Here is a 17,709-nt window from a genome sequence, read left to right as displayed (position 1 = left end):
ATTGAACATGGAAAAATGCTAACCTCCTCTAACTATAATCTAATTTGTACAGGTGCTTAGAAAGAACACTGAATTTATCAGAGCTTGAAGTGCAAAATATTAAAAAATAAATCACTGCTAGTAAAATCATAAAGCTATCAGGAGATCTATTTGAAAAGACAGTTAGCAAAGTCAATTTGAGACACATTCATCAAGTTTGAAATCATGGAGGCCCCATCACCTGGGTTTCCGTCTAGCCAGCCCAAGAGGATCCTAGAATTTAAGGCCAAGAACAGCTGAATCCCGACAGAAATCAGATCATTGGAAATTTTAATAAAAATGTTTGAAGAGGTAAAAGAAAATGCCAGCCCAAGTAGCTGAGATAAAAGGATGATTTTTTTAGCTTTCCCTTTTCCCTAGGGTGCACCCATGATGGGGATTGCTCTGGGTCTCCACCCATAGACATAGTCATACCCAAGCTGCTAAGGCCAGGTATGAAGTCAGTTTCTCAGACCTGGGATCAGGTGACTCTGTGACCATAAAGAATTACCAGTGCTGGGTCTTGAGTCTTCTTGGCTGTCTGCAATTGAGGGACCCATAGTGATCTCACCTGGAAGCATCCAACCTTCCTGCTTACCTGGTTTCACCCTTGTAGAGGGTTGGAAATCCTAAAATCTGACTGGTCAGTTTCTTTTTCCAGGCCTCCAGCCTCAAAAAAGCCTGATCTCCTTGGCCCCTGGGCTGACCCACTCCACTGGTGTGTGGTGTCACATCCAAAACAGCCTTGTCTGTTTCCTCTGGGCCTCCCTCAGCAGAGGGCACCAGGCTGAGACATGGCCTCCTCCTCCTCCCACCTGCCCCAAACTGTGTGAGAAGGAATGCCCTGACTCATTTGTGTATTAACCACTTTTCTTAAAAATGAGGCAGTATGGTGTGATGGTTTAGAGAGTGGTGCTTCTCAAACTACATATGGTGAACAGCCTGGGTTTCTCTTTTCAGTCAATTGCAGAATGAAATATGGGCTCCCTGTGCATGTCTAGCATGTAGCTTGTACACATGTGACTCACAATGTAAAGCTGACAGCACGGAGCTCATCTCTACCCTATTCAGTGAGATAGGCCCACTGATCATGCACTTGGATGTCACAGCAGTGTCAAATTATAAAAGATTCCCACTGCTTCCTTTCAGTTCCTGTACTCATCTTGTTGCAGACTAGCAATGAAGAGTTCACATCTGCAGTTGGCATTTTGAGTAACATTTATTTATAATAATGTTTCTCAAAAATCTCATCCCTGAACCAGCAGCATCAGCATCACCTGGGAACTTGCTACAAATGCAAATTCTCAAGCTCCCTTCCAGACCTCAGGAACCAGAAACCCTGGGGATGGAGCCCACAAATCTGGACTTTTACCAGCCTTCTGGGTGGTTGTGAGGATGCCACACAGTCGGACAGGAGAAAAAGCGAACAACAGCAGCTAGGTTAGGAGATTTACTTGATTAGAGCCTCAAGTATCATTCCAAGAAAATGGTTAGGTCTGTCTCAGTGACCACTGAGCTCAGTTCTTTTTTTAAGCTTTGAAATGTATTTGCCCTGAAGTCAATGAATAGTGCATTCCATAGAAATATATTCTCATCTTAACCAAATGCACAGTTTGGATTTCCAACGTTAATCTTTAATAGATTTAAGAGTGAATGAGATTTTCCATTTTACAGCTTCTCCTCACTGCACTCCTATCTCTTGCACGAGTTTCCAGCATCCTTCAATAGCACACACAGAAATGCTCAGAAGGAAGGAAGATTAGGAGAGGGATGACAAGACGCCCTGAGAGCAAGGATCGTGGAGCCCTTGTTCATGTGTCCACAGTGCCTGGCTCATTATAGATGCTCAGTGGATCTTAAGGGAATGGATGAGTAGATGAATGGACAAATGGGAAAGTGAAATTTGATGAGCTAGAACTTCGTAAAAGGATGTTCTGATTAATTGGCAAATCTTTCACTTTCCTGAAAAAGTGCATTTTGTTTTTCACCTAGTTTGAGTGAATTTTTATTCATTGCAACCCAAAGGTCACCTGAATAAAAGACAGCTGTGTTCAAGTGCAATGCATTCAAATTACATCTCTTCTAAAGGACGTGTTGCCCAAGTGTCTCAGGTCACATAAAAGAGTATAAAATAGGGAATTTCATTTGGGAGACTTTATTACTGAGAATGAATTTTATTGCAAACTACATTCAGAGAAAAGCAGATAAAAGGATTATAATCCATGAAACATGGCAAACATACGCTATTATTTTGGGTGAAATGTCATTATTTTCACTACCAACACGTAAATTAAGTACACCCACGTTTGGCGTTGCCATGAGCATAATTGGTAAAATGGTTCTAATGAGAAGCTCAGAGTTATTCAGACAGGATTTATCAGACAGAAATAGGAAAATTAAGCAAGGAAAATCATATAATGTAAAAAACAAATGAGAGAAAAGTGAAAAACATCCAGCAATCAGTTTAGGTACACAGGGCCAAGCAGTTGGAATGATGGGTTCACAGAAATTGACTGATTTTTTGCCTGAAACTTTGTTGGCACAATGCAAAGACAACCCATCAGTTTGAATTGTTCAGTCCTAAATTGACTGAATTGACCAGTCATTTGGAATGCCTTGAGAATCTGTCTATAACATGTCTGTTTTGAATACAGTGCCTCTCCTGCTTTAGGAATATCCTCAGACACGTACCACCCCGACTTAATGGAGAATAAATGCTCTGTGGCCACATAAATTCAAGGAGACCTACCAGCACCAACAAGAAAGCTCCAGCATCTGCAACATTTCTGTGATCCAGGTCATCTCATACTGGAGAAACTGATGACTTTTTCTAAAACAAAACCTTAAAGAGTGACCTACGTTCAAAACTTAACTCTCCCTCTTTAGCCTTAGGGTTGCCCTCCATGAAAGGGGAATAACAAGTTCTTTATAGATTTTGGATACCAGCCCTTTATCTGATATGTCATTTGCAAATATCTTCTCCCATTCTGTCGGTTGTCTTTTGGTTTTGTGGACTGTTTCTTTTGCTGTGCAAAAGCTTTTTATCTTGATGAAGTCCCAATAGTTCATTTTTGCCCTTGCTTCCCTTGCCTTTGGCGATGTTTCTAGGAAGAAGTTGCTGCAGCTGAGGTCAAAGAGGTTGCTGCCTGTGTTCTCCTTTAGGATTTTGATGGACTCCTGTCCCACATTTAGGTCTTTCAACCATTTTGAGTCTATTTTTGTGTGTGGTGTAAGGAAATGGTCCAGTTTCATTCTTCTGCATGTGGCTGTCCAATTTCCCCAACACCGTTTGTTGAAGAGACTGTCTTTTCTCCATTGGACATTCTATCCTGCTTTGTCAAAGATTAGTTGACCATAGAGTTGAGGGTCCATTTCTGGCCTCTCTATTCTGTTCCATTGATCTATGTGTCTGTTTTTGTGCCAGTACCATACTGTCTTGATGATACCCAAAGAACAAATGATCCAATCAAGAAATGGGCAGAAGACATGAACAGACATTTTTCCAAAGAAGACATCCAAATGGCCAACAGACACATGAGAAAGTGCTCAACATTGCTCGGCATCAGGGAAATCCAAATCAAAACCTCAATGAGATATCACCTCACACCCAACAGAATGGCTAAAATTAACAAGTCAGGAAACAACAGATGTTGGCAGGGATGCAGAGAAAGGGGAACACTCCTACATTGTTGGTGGGAATGCAAGCTGGTGCAGCCACTCTGGAAAACAGTATGGAGGTTCCTCAAAAAGTTGAAAATAGAGCTACCATATGATCCAGCAATTGCACTCCTGGGTATTCACCCCAAAGATACAAATGTAGGGATCCGAAGGGGTACGTGCACCCCGATGTTTATAGCAGCAATGTCCACAATAGCCCAACTGTGGAAAGAGCCAAGATGTCCATTGACAGATGAATGGATAAAGAAGATGTGGTATATATAGACAATGGAATATTATGCAGCCATCAAAAGGAAGGAGATCTTGCCATTTGCAACGACATGGATGGAACTGGAGGGTGTTATGCTGAGCGAAATAAGTCAATCAGAGAAAGACACGTATCATATAATCTCACTGATGTGAGGAATTCTTAATCTCAGGAAACAAACTGAGGGTTGCTGGAGTGGTGGGGGGTGGGAGGGATGGGGGGGCTGGGTGATAGACATTGGGGAGGGTATGTGCTATGGTGAGTGCTGTGAACTGTGCAAGACTGTTGAATCACACATTTGTACCTCTGAAACAAATAATACATTATATGTTAAAAAAAGAAGAAGATAGCAGGAGGGGAAGAATGAAGGAGGGGAAATCAGAGGGGGAGAAGAACCATGAGAGACGATGGACTCTGGAAAGCAAACTGAGGGTTCTAGAGGGGAGGGGGCGGTGGGAGGATGGGTTAGCCTGGTGATGGGTATTAAAGAGGGCACGTTCTGCATGGAGCACTGGGTGGTTATACACAAACAATGAATCATGGAACACTACATCAAAAGTGATGTAATGTATGGTGATTAACATAACAATAAAAAATTAAAAAAAAAGAAATGGGAATAACAGCACAATCTGCCTCAGAGGCTTTTTATTTCTTTATTTTTATGGTTTGCAGATTACATAAGCTAGCACGCATGAAGCACTTACTGACACGCCTGGCATTTAATTAACGTTTGCTATTATTGTTAGTTACTCCTCATCAAGCAGAGTAACTTGATGTAGAGATGTACATCAAGTACATCTCTATACTAATGGCAAACTCTTCACTCCAGTGCTGACTTTACATCACACTTAATGAGCTGGTTGTGAAGGAAATGATGCTTTTCCCACCCAAAAATATATCATCTCTGGAAATACTCCAGTTGATGGTCATGAAGCCATAGAGCAATGGTAATAAAAGTAGTACTGGGCTCTGAAAAGAGTGACAAACTAAAGAGAATTCCAAACTCATGCCTGCCAAATTTTCCCTTATTTGGAAGTAGCCCATATGAAATTCTAGAACTCTCTACAGGTCACTCACAGTCTGTCCATTAGCTTTCCTGTTTGCTGTCTTCTTGTCTACTTACATCAACTCTTCTTAATATTTAAGAACTTTTCAGGAAATTCAGTTTTAGAAAGACAGCAAAGGGGCTTTGAATTGGCAAAAGCTTCACATTTCAGAGGTGATACTAATCTAAAGAAACACACTATTATCTTAGTAATTTCCAATTGTTCCTGGAAGCATTTTACTGCAGAGACCACTGCCAGCTATTAAGTAGAGGAGACTCGTTTTGGTTGCCAGAATTAGCTGAAATTAAGATCCTTTGACATCTTCTTACAGAAAAAAGTCAGTTTCAGTACAAACAATTTGGAATTTAATAGATTGTGACAGGTTATAAAATTCTATGCATTTGAAAGAAAAGCTTTGCTGGTGGAATAATGTGTTTCTAATTTACACATAATAGGCCCATGAAGCTATGACTAGAAGGACATTAAAGTAATGAGGAAATTCCAGTTATAGACACTTTCTGTAGAGATCTTAAAGATTATGATTAGGGCAGTCATTTTCCCAAGTATCAGCCAAAATGAAGGTGTCCTGGACAAAGAAAGGAGACGAGAAGGGCAATGAGCCTCTTTTGAGGGTAGAGAGAGCATCTGGGAGATAGCTGCTCAAGCCAGAGGGGGAGGATTTTGCTAAACTTAATAAACACTGTATCTACCAAGGGCCTAGTGCTGGGTGCTTGTCCATGAATGAGGAGGAATCACCCACGGCACGAGCCATAAGAAAGGCCAAGTGATTTTTGTGGGTAAAACTCTTTACAATAAGAAAGAATTATACTCTCCCTCGACTCTTTGTCCCCACAGTTGTCCAAAGGAGCCTTGCCTAGCCATCCTCTTGATGATCAACACAATGCAATATGGACCCCTGAAACACTTTCCTTATTTAAAAAGTCTCAATGCTCCTATATTATTTAAAGTGTATACTAAATGGCAAAGAAAATTTGGAGTGTGTCATTTGATAGGAGCTTGGGGAGCTGTTCTCATACCATAAATAGATTTAGAGATAGGGCAAGTCACTTATGCAAAACAGCAGAGAGCATGCTCGTAATGAAAGGCACATGCTTTACTTTAATGTCAAAGAGTATTTTTCTGCCCTTTTTTGAGATCCATTTCTCAGGTGTAAGTTGATGTAAGCTAGAAACTTGCTTTCTGACTAGAAAATGTTTGGAATCTTATTCTGTTCTTGCTTCTACTCTTGTTTCTCTTTTGGGTGCTGCATCTGGCATATTATAGGTGGTCGATGAATACTGACCACCCAGGTGTTAGGAGATCTGGCAATTTTTTCTCCAGGAAGAGTTTCATGGCTCTTTTTTCTTACCTCTCTACCTTTCAAAAATATATTTGTGAGCATCCTCTATATGCCAGGCATAGTCTAGGTGCCAGAGAATGAGATCCCTAGGTTGATAGAACTTCTACTCTGGGAGGAGAGGTAGGGAGGTGGAAGATAGTCAACGCAGGAAATAAGGTAATTCTTCTTTGTGCCTCATTTTACTCATGCGTCACCCTTCAGCTCTTGTTCTTTGGCCTGATGGGGTCTTGTCCTTCCGAGGAACCTTTCTTAGCCTCGGTCTTGCCTGAGTATGAGAGAGAGAGAGATTGCAAAGGAAGTTGGTGGATGTCTCACCTAGAGCCCTGCCATCGGGCCATCTGAGAAGATGATGGGTTTATCATTCAAATAACACCATTTAACCACAGAAGAACAGAAAAGGTCAAAATAAGACAAAGAATTGCTTGTGCCAGCAGCTTTGCTCCGCCCAAACCCATCTCTTTCTGACCGATTCAAAAGACATAATGTTTAGTTACAAGATGCTCTTTCTTTCCTCATCCTCCACAATGAGGTGTGCCTTTGTGACACTAAATAGCTGAGCAGTCAGGCTAATTCAGCTCCAGAAAACAAGCCCAGCAATGTTGTTTAGCATCACATAGAAAGAATATTTTTAACTGTGCAGCTGGTTTGTTATCATAGGGTGTTCTCAAATCCATTTGTCTATAACTCAAATTTCCTTCAAGAAAGAATAAGATAGGATTTTATCCTTGTTCCTCTGTGGTTGTTGTGTCTCAACCATTAATAAAATTTCCAGAAATAAGATCAAGGGCCATGGTGGACCCATTTATTTAGAATGTGCTACGTTTTTTCATTCACCTCAGTGAAAGTGTTTACTACAATAGCATGAGAATTATCTCATTACGGGAAGACTAGAACTTCGGTTTTTGCTGTTCTCAGCATCCTGAGGACTTGAAAACTTCAACTCCACTCAGATTGAAACCATATTCTTCTGAAAGAATTTTGCACATAAACTTGCATTGTTGGGTAATGAGGGGTTGGAGTTATTTCAGTGATTTTTAACATGAAGAAACAGCATTGGTTTGTGGCTGAAAGAAAGATAGGCTATTGTCACTGCTTGGGCTTCTAGAAAACTAAACTTCCAATAGACTAAAATTTGGCCTCCAGACTGGAGGCCAATGCACTAGATAATTAAATTCATTTCTTTGCAGAACCTTTTGTGGAATTTTAGATTCGGAAAGAATCTTAAAAATTATTTACTCTTAACTTCACCCTTCCCAAATCTAATATTTATGTCTCTTAAAGGACTAAATGTAGTTACAAATAAATCACCATTTGTGATACATGAAAAAATGCATAGCACAGGTATATGCAATGAGATTCATATGGAGAATCCATGGAGGAACAAAAAGATGCAAAAAAAAAAATTGCAAGTGGCCAACTGCATATCAGCAACCCACGGTGTGGGAGGTGTATGCCAAAACTGGCTGACTCTCTTCATGGCTTCACCATGACAATTAGAAATGAACACAGCTTCTTTTTAAAAGAAGTTCTCAGCCAAGCACATTGATGTTACTTGCTGCCATTTTTCTATAACCTGTATTTCTTAAAGGCATCTCTACAATTCATGCAGTTTCTGAAATCTATACTTTGGAGTCATTATTTGGAAAGTATTTCCTTTTGCATATGTACTTTGGGCATATGCACATTTGTTTAGTATTTAACACATACCTATTATCTACAAGATACTTAGAAGCAATTGAAGTGAATATGTATCAAATGGCTTCTGTTCTGCTAAGGAATACAAGAAATATGAAGGGAATTTTACCAATAGTTTCCAAAAGTTGTAAAAATGTACATATCCTTTGACACAGCAATTCAACTTCTAGGAATTTATCCTAATGCTGCAGATTATAGTGACAAAAATGAAAAGTAATCCAAATGGCCATACTTGTTGTTAAAGGAATTAACACTAGCTTGCTCTAACAAATAATACCAAATCTCAGGGGCTTAACACAATCAAGTTTATTTTTCACTCATGATACAGTTGGAGGTGGTTGTTTGGTGGCTTTCCATATAGTGAGTTAGGGATCCTGACTCCTTCTACCTTGTAGTTCTACTATCTTTCAGAACTTCAAAGCCCTCATCTAGACCCCTGCATTCATCCAACAGATGAATGAAGAGAGAGAGAGAGAGAGAGAGAGAGAGAGCAAAGAGGAACGCCTGGATCTGTTATGGCCTGGATATGGCTTACATCATTCTGACCACATTTTATTGGCCAGAACCTGGTCATGTGGCCACAACTAACTGCAAGGGATGCTGGGAAACATAATCTCCCACTGTGCCCAAGAAGAGGAAACAGGATTGGTGAGCATCTGCCGATCTCTGGCACATTCACAGATTGGCTTAATGAAGTATGGTAGATCCATGAGCAGGATACTTGTGCAGCCATTAAAAATGAAGCTGTAGGAGAAGATTTAATGAACTAGAAAAGACGTACACTATGGCAAATGGAAATGGTAGGCAACAAAACATTTAGGTTATAATCTTGGCTTTGTCAAAAAATATGTTTTACCAAAAAATATATATTTATAAATAAAAATCCTAGACCATATACATTAGTGTTTCTTCCTGAGTAGTGAGACACACCACCTTTTCTACCCTGTGCTTTTCTATATTTTCTCAACTTTATACCATGACTATGAACTACATTTTCTAATCAGAACAGTTAAAAATAACCGTACCCTAGGAAAGTGCTCTCTGATAGCAAGATAATGGAAATCATGCATGTAATTTTAATTAGAAATAAAAAGAATCAGGTGAGATTAATTTGAATAATATATTTTATTTAACCTAATATGTTCAATATTATCATTTCAACATGTAATCAATAAAAATTAAAATATTAAAAATTAATAAAATACTGATGAAACTTTTTAATACTTCTTTTTATTTATACAGAGTCTTTGGATATGGATATACCTTACACCTATAGCAGATCTCAGTTTGGGCCAGCCTCATGTCAAGCCTCATCTCAATAGCCACATGTGGCTGGCAAGTACTGAATTGGTCAGCATCTCCTGAGAGAGTGTGCTAAGCAATAGGTAGGGCAACAATCAGGTAGCTCAGAAGAGGATAGCATCTCACATGAGGATTGGAAAATGTTTCATGAAAGAGGTGGCTTTGGCATTGGGCTTTGAAGAATATTAATAATACCATCAATTACCACAATACTGATAGGTATTTATTACATGCTTGCCATATGCCCATCACCGTGCTAGCCACTAGGGGTCAGTAGAGAGGAGGAAACAGACCTGAAGAGGGAGACCACCAGCAGTGGCAAAAGCAGAGATCTTGGGGGGAAGGTCAATACACTTGTAAGCATGGGGGGTGAGGGTGGTGTTGGGAGGGGTTGGAACAATTCAGCATTGGACTCTTAGGAAAGTAGTAGGAGAAAAAAACAGAAGGTTAAAATCCCCTTGAATGTTAAGGGAGGAACTTCATACCTAGTTCAATGAAAAAATGTGGTAATCGTAACACAAAACACTCACTAAGCGCCCATTTCACTGATGAGGAAACTGGGGCAGAGGGAGGTGAGGAAATTTCCAAAGGTCACACAATGTGTAACCATGTTTGGCAGAGCCTGGATTCCAATCCAAGCATTTCTGGCTCCTAAGTCTACAGCTCAGCCTCTCACAATGACCAGAAATTTTCAAACCAGAGACCTGCATTTGCATTCCAGACTCTTCATTCTTTCACTGGGAGTTGAATCAGTTCCCTGAACAACTAGGAGCTTCAGCTTCCTCCCCCATGAAAATGGGGTATGCCCTGCCTAACTAAAGTGTCATTGCATGAATGTAATGACACTGGGCACGGAAAGCACCGGTTATACTGTCTGGCACAGAGTAGATGCCAATAAAGGCTGGTTGTCCTGCAAAACGCCATGGGGAGCCATTTCAGGCTTTTAGGCAGGGGAATGGGATGATTGGACTTACACTTTAGGAAGATTGATGCTGGAAATACCTGTCTTCCTTGATTACTTGCCTGGATGGATTGGAGCTGGGAGAGACGTGTTAGGAAGATATTGCTATAGTCCAGATAAGAGGTAACGAGGGCCTGTGCTGGGACAGTGGCAGGGAGATTGCAATCGTATTATCTAACTGTAGGATATTAGAGCCAAAACAGGCCCTATGGAGAACAGAGTCTGGACTCAAATGACTTATCCAAGGATAAATCATGGGATTGGTAAAGTTCATCTAGTTCTCTCATTCACCGTTCTTTCCTTCACTCAGGCAGTGCTGATGTTAGAGATCAACACCAAAATTTTCAACTCTTAATAAAAATAAAATGTCTCAGTTTTGTCTAAATCGTATACTTTCTACTCTTCGACAGCATCCATGGACAATCTCATGTAATCCTATCAATGGCAACTCTCCCCACTCCTACAGGAAGGTAGGTAGACTGGAGTCAGAATATTTTCCACATTACAGATAGGTAAACCGAGGCACAGAGGAAGATGAATCTTATTTCTGGCTCATATTCTCTCACATTTACTTCTAAATTAGTTTTTTTTCATTAAAGTTTGTTTTGGCTTTGAAGTGTTACTAAAATGTTGATACAGGAATGACGTTCATAAAATTTCATGTGAACAGAATGTCATGGTAACCGAAGGGCTTACGTCTTTTAAGATTATTCAAATTTTAAAGGTTAATGAGTACAGTTCACTTGAAATCATGTGTAAAGGAAGACTATTGTGTGATCAACGGGAAATTGGATCTCCATAGTTTTGTCTTAAATATAGTGAATGAAGATATACCTTGCTAAGAAAATGTGTTGAGATGCTATCTCTTTCCATCTCCCATCTGGAGCGGAGAAAAGAAACCAATGTTTATGAAATTCGTTTTCCTGACTACGAAGAATGGTAAATTCTACCACAGGAGGGCGCAGGGAAGGGCAGATGCTTTTTCAGATTATCGACACTAGGTGGCGCCGCTCTGCTAGTTTTCTTTATGCCTGTTTTTAATTTATTTTTTATTCCTTTGTTTAGTAGCATCGTTAATGGAGTAGCTTAAGTCCTGTAAAGAAGCATTTTTATTTTTCTATTATTTTCTTAATATGTCTGGGTCTGTCATATATAAGTATATGCTTATATAATATACTTATATACTTATATAAGTATGCTAGGGGAAGGAAAACAATGTTCTGTACAGTGTACAGATTAGTTATATTTTGCTCTGTATTTCTGGCTCCTAAGTCTAAACCTCAATCGCTCATAATGACCACAAATTTTCAAACCAGAGATTAGCATGGTCCCCTGTGCAAGGATGACATACAAATTCATGAAGCGTTCCATATTTTTATATAAATAAAATAAAGTAGGTCCTAAACTTATTTTCTGTACAGTGTACAGATTAGTTACATTTTGCTCTTGCATTAATTTTTCAGGACATTCAAATATGGGTCCAAATTGAGTTTTCCTTTGTGGTCTGTCATTGTCTCAGATTCTTTAGAGATTTTTTTGGAGATTTCACTTTAGTTTGATTTCAAAAGGGACATAATTCTGAACCACATCAGAGCTACTAAAATGTAACATAACTTAAATACTGGAAAGAAAAAAGGTATCAATAAAGGAATGGAAAATGAATTCTCCCATTTGAGTTTATGTAAAAAGGAATTCTCCAGCATTACTTAGTCAATTAGTTGTGTTGTGCCAGTCTTTGGAGTTCAAATTCCTAACTACAAAAATAAGAACATTGCTCTAAATGTCCTCCATGATCTCTTTCCAGTTGAACCACCTATGACCCTATGAGTTTGTCAGTATAGCTGTGCCACCTGCCTACCCCAAACACCATTCTTGAAGCTGTATGCATAAGCTATATTGCTAAAAAACAAACAAACAAACAAACAAACAAACTGGATAATTTTCCATGGCACAACAATGTATGCAGTTATGATCCCCAGCTAGCTTTTCAACCTACGTTACTAGAGTGGAATTTCTGTAAGAATGGAGTCGGCCCATGGAGGAGTAAGCTGACTGCTCTGTAGAATCACACCTCGGGATGAACTGGTTCAGTGTGATGAATCTGCCTACCGAGAGACTTTGAATCCCACACTGGCTCTATCCCTTACTGGCTGGGAGAGGCTAAACCAGCAATGAGTAAGGAGGCATTGAACTCAGTGCTAGTCACCATTGTGGACAGGTGGAGAAGTAAAAGGCCAGGCACGGTGTGGCTCACAATCCAGGGGTGAGGCACAAGTTGTCTGTTGTTGGGGAGTTAGTAATTGTGGGGAATAAGTACCAAATAAGATCAGGTCTGTGCTCTGAACCCTGCCTTGGGCCTAAACCCTGCCCAAAATTTGCCCCTGGTCGTCATCCTGAGAAGTGATATTAAGTCACCACTGGGGACTGGCTGGGTGTAGGGAAATCAGCCAAGTTGTGGTGGGGAAGAGCAAGGAAGGGCTAGAGAGAGATAGCAATGAAGTTGCTTAACATTCTCTGCCACCTGGTAGCAAATGTTAGATGTCATGATCAAAGGGATAATATTTTCTATGAAATAAAAGAAAGTGACATAGACATAAACATATGAGGACCCCACAGACCTTCAGCAGCCTGGAAGCTAGTGACATATGGAAGTCTGCAAGGCAGTAGGCAGAAAGGGAGTAAAACTCCTTGGGCCACACCAACCTTGATGATGTCCACTGTGGTTGGTAAAACCTCCAGTGTGAGCTCATCAAACCAAGTGTTGCATATGGAACCCCTTCAAATGCCATTGTTGGCAATATGGGGCTCTTTTCTAAGCCCTTATAAATATAGACAGAGACACTTGTGCATTTTTAGGCGTGCTATGCCAACCACTCATCAAGACAGAGTGGTTAAATGAGTTGCTAAAGGCCATGAAACATATTTATGTTACAAAAAAATAGGGCAAATTTGGAATCATTTTATACTTGATGTCATATAGGCTTTGGAGCACACCATATGAACAAATTTTCTCACTCGTGTAGAGCTACTTACTTGAGGAAATGGCTGAATCTAGTAAAAATAGAGTAGGCATGGGCCTCCCTGAACCCCTCTGCACCTGTGAGTGATGAGCTTGGCAAGTTTTCTTGAGGCAGAGTTGATGGGGTGGTGGGGAGGCTGGAAATTGGAAGTGAATGGGATGGAGTGAGTCTGGAGGCTGAGACAGTGAAATAGGGAAAGGAAGAAAGATGAAGCCACAGACATTCAGGTCAAAAAGTTCATGAACCAAACCTTTGTAAATCAGGAACGGCTCATTTAGGTTCAAGATGGCGGCCATACTGGCAGTCAACAAAGGTGTGGGACTTCCTAGTGATGAGCTGGGCTTCCTTCTTCCAGTACTGTCCTAAAGCAGTGATTCCCAAATGGTATTCTTCCATACACTAGCACTCAGAGATGTAAATGGGTGGGGAGAACAAACGATTCTGCATCACTTTAGTTAGGAAAACGCTGGATTAAACAAAGTAAGCAAATTTCTTTCATGCTTGGAACCTTTAATATGCCAACATATACTGTAACTCCTTAACAGAAGGACTTATCATTTAGTGTTTCCCAGACTTTTTGGGTTTAGGACCTATTTTATTTTATTTTATTTATATAAAAATATAGAATGCCTCGTGAATTTGTATGTCGTCCTTGCACAGGGGACCATGCTAATCTCTGTATCATTCCAATTTTAGTATATGTGTGCCAAACAAGCACTGGACCTTTTTTAAATTTTTATTTAAATTTTTATTTTAAAGATTTTTATTTATTTATTTGAGAGAGAATGATATAGAGAGAGGATGAGTGGGGGCAGGGGCAGAGAGAGAAGGAGAAGCAGACCTCCCCCTGAGCAGGGAGCCAGACGTGGGGCTTGATCCTAGGGCCTTGGGATCACAACCTGACCTGAAGGCAGACGCTTGACCCACTGAGCCACCCAGGCGCCCCTGGACCTTATTTTTTTTTTAAATTCAGAGAGTATCTCAAGACAAATGTTTTGAGAAACCCCTCTTGGGAAACAATATCCTAATGTACACTAATTTATTTCAGATTAAATTCTCTAGCAATTTTCAATGTGAAATTTTCAGGATAAAAGAATTGCCAGAGAAGTGAAAGATTCACTGAACCAACTTTTTTGGTGACATGCAAGGCAAACCAAGTGTTCTTTTGATTCATTTATTTAAATTATTTTTGTGGGTAGACCCACTCTTAAAAGGCACAGTGACCCCCATCTTTAGATGATTTTTCTCGTGGGCAATGACACGGAATTAGCTCCGCACCCCTACAATTAGGCTTTGCCCAAATGGTGCCACCACCTTGGAGCCTGGTGTCATTGTGGCTGTCAGTCTCAGCATATCTGTGCTATGAGAATAAGAAGAATAAATACAGTTCCTAATTTCCAAGTCAAAGACAGTGTGAATTGATATTACACAGTAAAATGCAATGAGATTAAATCAATAACATCTGCAATAAGGCATAATGAAGGTAAAATTATATCTCTGGCTTCCTGAACAGCTGTGAATCTATTTTTAATGATCCTCATTTTTGGCAGTCAGCTAACAACTTCTAAAATGTCCTAGAAATTGGATTGTTAAGCAGATGAGCACTGCAGTGGCTCGGAATGTCATTAATTTCAGCTGCCTTACCCATCTGCATGGGCGAGATGGAAGCATCATGAATTCACCCCCCACCCACCCCACTGAGCTCCCCACTAACTGGGCCTTGGGTGGCCCCGGCAAATGCTGGATACAGCAAGGCAGGAGAGCTGGGGGGAGAGGGGCTCCTGGGAGGATCATGGGCTGTTGAATGATGGAGAAAAAGGGAAAAAGTCCTTGTTTTTGTAATGCAAATTGCAGCACATAACTGGTCTACCTCGTGCTATTGGAAGCTCATAATGCTGCAGAGAACAAGACATTCTAATGGTTCCCTGTTTACCAGTGGGGCACTTTGGTTCCACAAGATTGCTCTGCCCAGGCCTTGGTCAAGGTCACACCCCCAGCAAGTGCAGAGGCTAGTACGCATCCCTGGTCTTCTCATTCCAAAGCCAGGGCCCTTTCCATGGCCCAGCAGTTCCTCTGCTTATTGGAACAACGGCCGTGGGAAAGACACCATGAAAACTTTGAAATTGAGGAAATGTGAACATTTGGGATTATCCATGTTTTCCTTCACTGCCTGGCACCTTTCGTACTTTGCTGTAGCTTTAACCAGAAGCATGTCCGGGAAACAGACAGTTGATCCCTTTGGCTAATTGTTTTGAGCTCACTTTACTTCTCTGGGCTGGATGGACGGGGGGGGGGGGGGGGGGTGCGGGGAGGGTGGCACCCCACACTTTGCACACCATTGTACTTCCTGCACCCCACCGACAGATTCTCAGATTCCCAAGTCAGGCTTACTAGCTAGGAGGCTCAGAAGGCCCCAGCCTAAACTGTGTTCCAGAAGATAGAATGGGAATCTGAATTCCCATTCAGATTCCCTCCTTGCCTGGGTGAAAGCTGACAGGCGGAGGATGAGTTTCTTAATCTCTTCCCCACCCTGAGAAGCCTACAACGTTGAGAGAGAAGATTTTTGTGTAGAAGACAAGGCTGCAGCTAAGTGAGGCCGTTAGTTTACGGGACTGGCCCCACTGCCTGACTTGCTCTCAGCAGCAGGGGCTGATCCTTTGCTGCCTGAAATATCAGACAATCAAGAGGTTAACCGTGCAAGGGTGGAGACTGTGCTGAGGCATGGTTTTGGACTGGAGAGAAGAGCTTGGCTCCAGGAGAGTCATCTATGACAGAGGGTTATTGGGTACAAAAGTATGAATGAGTACCTCTGTTCAGCAAGGGGATTATCTCTACTAAGCAAGGGGACACCTTCCAACGGCCAACCTAGTGATCAGGGAGGCTGTAAAGAGAGAAGCAAAGTGGAGGGAAGGGGGATTTTGTGATAATGAAACATCATACACCACTGATGATTAACACAATGCCTGGTGTGCTAGAAAACTGTGCTTGCTCCCAAAGATAACAGGGAGATGTGAGGGAGTTTGGTTCTTGCAAAGGTGGGCAAATGATGCTCAGAGGAGAAGGCCGGGGAGGTCTAGGGAAAATGGAAGAGCTAGCGCTCCTAGGCCGATGGGGCTGGGGTGGGCAAACCCCAGGGGCCAGGAGGCAGGGCACTGAGCGAGAGGGACACAGGGGCTGTCCCGTGCCAGGACTGGCTTGACATGCCTGAGGAACGGAGCACCTCCCAGTGCACAGGGGAGTGACACATCTCACTCCCCAGCAATCCTCTCCGTTAGGCTCTCCCACAGAGATTAATGGACAAGGTGGATATTTTGTGGTGGTTTAAGAGAAGCCCTTAAACAGGAGCATCTAACTTGCTTGTTTAAGAAGCACACACATTGACCTTCAAGCGTTAGCTGGGGGACACAGCCTTCCACTGCACCATGAGCTAGTGATCAGTTATGCAAACCTCATGCCTTCACTGTTCATTGACGTGGGTTCATTCAATGTCAGGTTGGCAAGCAGGTTTCCCCTTACACATTGACTTCCACTGTTGGCTTCCAACATGTTCAGAAGGACTCTGAGGCCAGCCCCAGGTTTGCAGGAAAGAGTGTTGCGTTCAGTGAGTGCAGTCTGCCCTGGATGAGTGAGAAAGGGGGGAAGGCCCTGGATCTCCTCTCTCCTGCTGCCTCCCAGGAGGTGCTCTCACTTTACGTGAAGCTGGTCCAAGTGTCAAAAATCAAAGGAGCCTCAAACTCACAAGTGAGGGGGATGAAATGGATGGAGGAGAGCTTCCTGTCAATCTCAAAACACACTACCATTTCAAGCTTCGGAAGCATCAGGAGTCAAATTCACTGCCAACGAGGTTATTTGGAGGAATAGAGTCTCTGAAGAATGGTTGAGTAGAAGCCAGAAGGCCAAATTAAGTTGTCCAGTCAAACTGACTTAAAGTTAAGGGTCAGGGAATTGAGATGACTACCCACCCACTCACCGGATGCTCTTTTCCTTCTCATCCTGAACAGTGGGGGGAAAGCAATTCCAAAGGGAGAAGGACAATGGAGATATGTGCGCGTGTGCGCGCACGCGCGCACACACACACACGATATATATATATATTACATACAGATCAAACACATCACATTTGCATATGCATACACATCACATTTGCCTCATCTGTGTGGGGTACCAAGGAGAACAACATACAGAATCAAGCTCCAGAAGCTGCCTTCCCTTGCAGGTCTGGGTGGGGTAGCTGTTACCTTCACTAACTAAAGCAATAGGACCAAAGGACCAACACCCAAGATTAGAGGGCAGCCACCTGTTGGTCAGATACCCAGAAGCCCGCTTCATGGTAAGTTGTGACCCCCGGGCACATCGGAGGGAAAGTCACAGCCGTGGGGAAT

General features: G+C 41.7%; 1 non-coding gene and 1 pseudogene across 1 annotated transcript; one reads left to right on the top strand and one right to left on the bottom strand.

The window, feature by feature from the left end:
- The first annotated feature begins 11,587 nt into the window (after positions 1 to 11,587).
- Positions 11,588 to 11,684, top strand: LOC114221260 (U6 spliceosomal RNA; annotated as a pseudogene).
- Positions 11,685 to 13,942: 2,258 nt separating this feature from the next.
- Positions 13,943 to 14,045, bottom strand: LOC114221255 (U6 spliceosomal RNA). The gene has a single exon (XR_003611714.1). It is a non-coding gene; the product is annotated as a U6 spliceosomal RNA (small nuclear RNA).
- Between the last annotated feature and the right edge of the window lie 3,664 nt (positions 14,046 to 17,709).

The sequence above is a fragment of the Eumetopias jubatus genome, unplaced genomic scaffold (genome assembly GCF_037043125.1).
Source record: "Eumetopias jubatus isolate StellerSeaLion01/CBP00866 unplaced genomic scaffold, mEumJub1_p1.0 scaffold_14, whole genome shotgun sequence".
Taxonomy (NCBI): domain Eukaryota; kingdom Metazoa; phylum Chordata; class Mammalia; order Carnivora; family Otariidae; genus Eumetopias; species Eumetopias jubatus.
Note: the sequence above shows the minus strand (reverse complement) of the source record. Positions and strands in the feature narration are given on the sequence as shown.